Here is a 6,710-nt window from a genome sequence, read left to right on the forward strand (position 1 = left end):
AGTGACTGTCAGTGTGTCAGACTGTGGGGGGGCCGCACCTTAGCAGTCTAATGGCGCGTAGCCATTTTTTGTGAGCATTGGCACAGATAGCACTTGTTCTTTGATCTTACCCAGTGGAACTGGCTGGCTCGAGATGAGGGCCGGCCTTGGGGGGCAGGGCTGGGGCTTTCTGCTTCCTGCTGCTGCAGTGAGGCACAGCCCAGCCCAGCCCAGCAGGCTGGAAGAGGGCGGGAGGGCAGAGCAGAGCAGAACCAGCTCTCCGGTTGCGCTTTCTCTCACCTCCATGGTGGGAGGCTGGGGGTGGCCCTGCTGCCACCTGGTGCCAGGCCTCCCAGTTTATTCCCCGGGGCCCCCCACGGGTCCCACCCAGAGAATGGTTGAGGTGGTTGCCACAGGGCTCCCCAAAGCATGAGGCCTGGCGTGGCCACCCCAACTCATCCTATGGAAGGGATGGCGCTGCTCAGGCTAGTGGTACTGCCTGTGTTGGGGATGACAGCAAATTTAAATCCAAAATGCTCAGCATACTTCTGATGGATGAAAATATCCCCATAATTACCAGGGTGAACTGAGCCCACTCTAAAACAAGTGGGATGTAGCTGACACAATGCTGTGACAGGTACACGCATTCCTTGTCAGTGGACTTTGACACAGAGCTAATTTGGTAAAACAACATGAAGCATAACTGTTGGACTGTATCACACAATGTTTCTTTTTTAGGAACAAGTACCAAACCCCAGGCAATAAGACTTTTAGCCTGACCAGCTGGAGCGCGCACACCACGGCAAAGGCCCTGCACGCCACCGGCAGGTGTGTGACAAATGGAACAGATGACCTGTAGGTGCGCCGGGCAAAAGACCTCAGGTAACCCACCAATTTTAATTGTACAATTTGCTGGAGCTCTAAATTCTATTTTTGTGCCTGTGTCAGTCTTGTGTCTGAAGTTAAAACTATGGAGTTTGTCTCTCTATATTTTCTGATGACAGCCATTACTGATGCCCCAAACATAACAACTGCGTGATCACCTTAATGACCTGTAAACAGCCCTGTTCGGCCTGTAAATCTGTAAGGTGGTTGGTGTTAGAAAGACATGTGACCATGCCACCTGGAACCAAAAGCCATTTTGATCCAGTGTTTTTCCATGGTGGGTGGGGAAGGAGGTGTGTGTATGCAAATCAAGGGTTCCCCACCCTATGAAAATGTCTAGTTAAGCAATGGGAAGCTATCAAGTTTTTGTCTTCAGCCTGCTCTGAAATCTGCCTGACCCACCTGAAGAAGAAGCAAAGAGCTATGAAAGGCTGTTGACCCAAATCAGAAAAAAAGAATATCTTCAAATTAGAGCTGTTAGCTGACATGCAAACAGCTCTTTAGGGTAGTGGTCCTCACACTTTTTGGCCCAACGCCCACCCAGCTCAATACAAAACTTTCTGGGCCCACCAGCCAACCACCCATGATGACAAAAAGCATTTGCTTATCTGCAAATACATTGAATACTAAATTACTTATTGAATAGTAACAAAGAGTAAGCCGTGCTAGTCTATACATTATCAAAACAAAAAGCAGTCAAGTAGCACTTTAAAGACTAGCAAAATGGTTTATTAGGTGAGCTTTCGTGGGACAGACCCGCTTCTTCAGACCATAGCCAGACCAGAACAGACTCAATATTTAAGGCACAGGGAACCAAAAACAGTAAGCAAGGAGGACAAATCAGAAAAAGATAATCAAGGTGAGCAAATCAGAGAGTGGAGGGGTGGGGGGAAGGTCAAGAATTAGATTGACCCAAGTATGCAGACAAGCCCCTATAGTGAACTTTCTGAGTCACAATAGGGGCTTGTCTGCATACTTGGCTCAGTCTAATTCTTGACCTTCCCCGCCACCCTTCCACTCTCTGATTTGCTCACCTTGATTATCTTTTTCTGATTTGTCCTCCTTGCTGACTGTTTTTGGTTCTCTGTGTCTTAAATATTGAGTCTGTTCTGGTCTGGCTATGGTCTGAAGAAGTGGGTCTGTCCCACGAAAGCTCACCTAATAAACCATTTTGCTAGTCTTTAAAGTGCTACTTGACTGCTTTTTGTTTTAAATTACTTATGTTAGTTTACTGGAGCATAAACACGTAGATCATGGAATCATAGAATCCTAGAGCTATAAGGGACCTCAGGAGGTCATCAAGTCCAGTCCCCTGCCCGAAGGATGATCAACCCCAACTAAATCATCCCAGGCAGAACTTTGTCAAGACAGAACTTGAACCTCTAGGAATGGAGATTCCACCCCCTCTCCAGGTAACAACTTCCTGTGTTTCACCACCCTCCTGGTGAAATAATTTTTTCTAATATCCAATCCTGGTCTGTAACTTGAAACCATTGCTCCTTGTTCTATCGTCCATCACTATTGAGAACAGCCTCTCTCCATCCTCTTTAGAGCTGGGCTTCAGGAAGTTGAAGGCTGCTATCTAACTGTCCCTCATTCTTCTCTTCAGCAAACTAAATAAGCCCCACATCCATCAGTGTATCTGCATAGGTCATGTGCTCCAGCCCCTTAATCATTTTCATAACTCTCTGCTGGACCCTCTCCTAAGCATCCACATAGCTACAATACTACAGATGTGGCCTCACCAGTGCCGAATAAAGGGGAGTAATAACTTCTCTAGATTTACTGGAAATGTTCCTCCTATTACACCCCAATATGCCATTAGTCTTCTTGGTGGCTACAAGGGCACACTGTTGACTCATATCCAGCCTCTGATCTGCTGTAATCCCCAGGTCCTTTTCTACTGCATTGATACTTAGCCAGTTGGTCCCCAGCCTGTAATGATTCTTTTGTCATAACTGCAGGACTCTGTACTTGCCCTTGTTGAGCCTCATCAGATTTCTCTTGGCCCAATTCTCCAACGTATCTAGGTCACGCTGGACCCTATCTCTACCCTCCAACATATCTACCTGACCCACTAGCTTAGTGTCATCTGCAACTTTGCTGAGAGTGCAATCCATCACCTCATCCAGGTCACTAATAAAGATGTTGAACAGTACTGGCCCTAGAACTGATCCTTGGGGCGCTCCACTTGAAACCGACTGCCAACTGGACATCAGGTCATGGATTATTACCCATTGGGCCTGATCATCTAGCCAGCTCTCTATCCAATTTACAGTCCATTTATCAAATCCATACTTTCTCAACTTGCAGGCAAGAATATTGTGAGAGCCTGTATCAAGAACATTGCTAAAGTCAAGGTATATTACGTCTATTGTCTTCCCGATGTCCACATGAATCCATGTACTTTTGATCACTTTCCCCTCTTCCAAGTGTTTCAAAATGGATTCCTTGAGGATGTCTGCATGATATTTTCCAGGGACTGAGGTACGTCTGACCAGTCTATAATTCACTGGATTGTCCTCCTTTCGTTTTTTAAAGTTGGATACTATATTTGCTTTTTCCAGTCATCCAGGACCTCTCCAGATCTCCATGAATTTTCAGAGGTAATGGCTAAAGGCTCTGCAATGACATCTGCTAATTTCCTTAGTGCCCTTTGATGTATTAAATCCAGACCCATGGATTTGTGTGTGTGTGTATCTAGCTTTTCTAAATAGCTCTTAACCTGTTCTTTCCCCACCGAGGGCTGCCCATCTCCTTCCCATACTGCATTGGTTAGTGCTGTAGTTGGGGAGCTGACCTTATCCTTGAAGACTGAGGCAAAAAAAGCATTGAGTACTTCAGCCTTTCCCACATCATCTATCACCAGGTTATCTCTCTCAGACAGTAGCAGCCCCACAACCTCGCTGATCCTGCTCTTGTTAACATGCCTGTAGAAACTTTTCTTGTTAGATAAGCATCTGTAACATAAGGGTGCAGAGCTGGAGGGCCATAGCAGGCTCCCTACTATGGCTGTTTCTACATATGCCACTTTTTCCAGAAGAGTGAGTCAATACAGCAAACAGGTCCCCAAAAGAGCCGCCCCTTCTTCCGGAAGAGTTCATCTGCACACGCACTGGCACTCTTCTGGAAGAACAGGGCAGGAAATGACACGGACGGCGTTGCACAGCCAGGGAGGCCTTCCAGGGCCGCCAGCCACACGGCCCCTTAAAGGGCTCCACCCAAACAGCCCCTCGCTGCAAACGCTGCCGAGGCCAGCCATATCTGTGCACAGCAAGCCAGACCCAGGTCCCCGTTCAGCATCCACCGACCAGCAGACATGGACCCCAGCAGCCACAGGACAGCAGGCTTGCCCTCACCCGCATGCTGGCCATCCTCCCAGCCACCCTCCTTGGCCTCTTGTGGTGACAGAGGCCCAGGCCTGTGGGCCCTGAACCCCCACCAACCCTGCCGGGTCTCCTCCAGCCTGTCCAGCGCATCTGGACCCATGCCACCAACACGGACTGGTGGGACAGGGCTGTCATGGGTGAGTGTGAGCCGATGCCCAAGTGCCAGCTAAGGGTCCGGTGGGGCAAAGGGTGTGATGCCATACCAGTAGCTACACTAAGCAGCCAGGGCAGGCTGGGTTCTTTTGTTTGCATTTAGTTTGGGTACAGCAGCAAGAAGAAAATACACTTGTAGGGAATGTGGCAGAAGGAACACAATGCTGCTGAAGGCTGGGAGGAATGTGTCTCCCAGAGGTCATCTGCATGAGAATGCAAAGGGCGGCAGGTGTGATACTGAGGCTGGGAGGAGTGTGTCTCCCAGAGATCATTTGCATGAGAATGAAAGGTGTGCATGTGTGATACCTTTTCAGGCAAAGCCTAATGGGTAGCAAGTAAGCCATGAGATTTGGTCTATTGTAAACATGTAGTTGTAAAATCACAATTTAAGCTACTTAATGTGGGAGTTGTGAGATCTCACCTAGCCATTGATTACACAGGGCTCCCTGGTTTAAAGCATTGTGAGAGAGAAGGGGAGGAGCACTGGCTGAGTCAGCTTGCTGAGTGCCATGGCCCTACCTATGCCTTGGCCATATAGCTATAAGCCTGGCTTGACTAACGCTCCCCACCTGTTGAAAGATAGAGCTGGCTATTAGGGTGTTTGTGAAACCCCATATGAGAGCTACCAGGAGCTGAAATCACAGAGTGGCAGCTGAGGCCATGCAGAGCTGAAATCACAGGGTTCTGCCTTAGGGGGATCCCAAGCAGTGGGGTTGGGCAGACGACGGCGACCAGTGGGAGCAACAGCAACCGGCAGGCGGCCGGTAGGAGCGGTGGCGGACAACGGTGGGCGGCCAGTAAGAGCGGCGGCGGACGACAGCGACCGGCGGGCAGCCGGTTGGAGGAGCGGACGACAACGGCGACCGGCGGGCTGCGGCGGGCGGCTGGTGGCAGCAAGGGGAGGCTGCAGACAAGTGGACAGCTAGTACTGCCCTGGTGATGTATCTGCGGGCTTTGGGTTTGGGGCTGCACCGCAGAAGGTACACCCTGTAACTGTGTGTGGGGTGAAGGGCCAAGAGCCCCAGCAAGAGACTGGGTTCTATTGCATATGGGGATGGTATCTGCGTGAAGGGGGTTTGTCTCTTCTTTGCTTAGATATACTGCATCTGTCACTGTAACCTTGGGGTAGGTTACAGTCATTAAATGAGCCATTTCTATCTCAGACTCTGTGCTTGCGGGGGCGGGGAGAACTGCCTTACAGGCACCCAGCACGGGGGTGAAATTGTCCCAGGCCACTGGGTGGGGGCTCGAGCCAGTTGGTTGTATCCTTGACAGGAAAACCCCACAAGAGTTGAACCCGGCCCTTCTGGCAGGCATCTGGCATTAACAGAAGGGTTACACACTTATTAGAAGTGAGTCTGTGCTCACGAAAGCTCATGCTCAAAACTTTTCTGTTAGTCTATAAGGGGCTACAGGACCCTTCGTTGCTATTACAGATCCAGACTAACACGGCTACCCCTCCGATACTTGACACTTATTAAAGACTTTTAACAATTACTTCTTTATTTATACAAAGATAGAAACAATTTAACTCACAGGTAATTAAGAGGTACACAGTAATATGAATTTGTTATAACTTTAGTAGCAGTTAATAGGAAAACTGCTGGCAGCGATTTTAGAACAGAAGCGGCTGCCGCCAGTAGAAGGGATTTTAAACTGACCGCCCAATGTTTGAATGAAACCAAGATGGCCGCCGAGTCTGAGTGACAGGATAATGATTTTCCTGCAGTTACTACTGTTTAATGAAGGTAATTGCTGACCGCAGCTTGCCAGTTAAGGTAAGGACCCCCTGTGGTTTGACAGACAAAATAATGATTTTCTGCAGTTCTATGTAAAAGATAATGGCCGAGATCGCAGTTTCCTAATAGATCTAAATGGTAAGCGCGTTTTAAAGATAAGATAAGGGCTTCCCGTGGTTTGATTGACAGGCTAATGGCTTTTAGCAGTTTATAGCCAAAAACAGTTAGTACCCGCAGTTTTTAAAGGGGAAACAACACAATTTAACTTAAGAAAAGTTCTAGACTAACTAGCTAGCTTAAACTAATACAATTAATGTGTACAGAAGAAAGGCACGTTGCAGGTGTGATTTTCACCCCTGCCTCTTAGACCTGGTGGAACCAGAGCCTTTTCCCTCAATTCCTCTAGGAAAGAAGTGTAATACAGGTGTAATTCTTACCCCTGCCTCAAAGATCTGGTGTGACCAGAATCTTCCTCTCAATCCCTCAGAAAGAAGTAGAACCAGGCGTCCCCAGTCTCAGGAGTCAATACCGGACCTGGCCAGCAGGTGTAGGTGATTGGAGCTCA

General features: G+C 48.4%; 1 long non-coding RNA gene across 1 annotated transcript; it reads left to right on the forward strand.

The window, feature by feature from the left end:
* The first annotated feature begins 239 nt into the window (after nucleotides 1-239).
* LOC142021648 (uncharacterized) lies at nucleotides 240-4,648 on the forward strand. The gene is made up of 3 exons (XR_012647728.1): nucleotides 240-616; nucleotides 718-861; nucleotides 3,178-4,648. It is a non-coding gene; the product is annotated as an uncharacterized LOC142021648 (long non-coding RNA).
* Nucleotides 4,649-6,710: the final 2,062 nt, after the last annotated feature.

This window comes from Carettochelys insculpta, chromosome 16, assembly GCF_033958435.1.
Source record: "Carettochelys insculpta isolate YL-2023 chromosome 16, ASM3395843v1, whole genome shotgun sequence".
Taxonomy (NCBI): Eukaryota; Metazoa; Chordata; order Testudines; family Carettochelyidae; genus Carettochelys; species Carettochelys insculpta.